Genomic DNA, 312 nt, shown 5'->3' on the forward strand with positions numbered 1-312 from the left:
GACACTCAATGGTTCAATGACCCCTTTCTCCACAATAGGAACCAAGATCTATTTTTGCTGTCTTCCATAAAAATTCAGCTTGTGACGGTAGTAAAGGAGCATCAGTTGCAAACTATGAAATTAAAACCTTTGTCAAGGTTGGTGTATATTGTTGTGGATTGAATTGCAGAGTAGAACAAGAACAGATGAGTTATTGCTAAATTTAATGAAGTAAAACTACAGAATCCATAGTCCAGATCCGATTGACAAGAAACTCAGGAACCAAGAAACTAGGAGACACTAGGGAGGAATAAACCAAAAGAATGAGTAAAT

This window comes from Cyprinodon variegatus, unplaced genomic scaffold, assembly GCF_000732505.1.
Source record: "Cyprinodon variegatus isolate N-32 unplaced genomic scaffold, C_variegatus-1.0 Scaffold228, whole genome shotgun sequence".
NCBI lineage: Eukaryota > Metazoa > Chordata > Actinopteri > Cyprinodontiformes > Cyprinodontidae > Cyprinodon > Cyprinodon variegatus.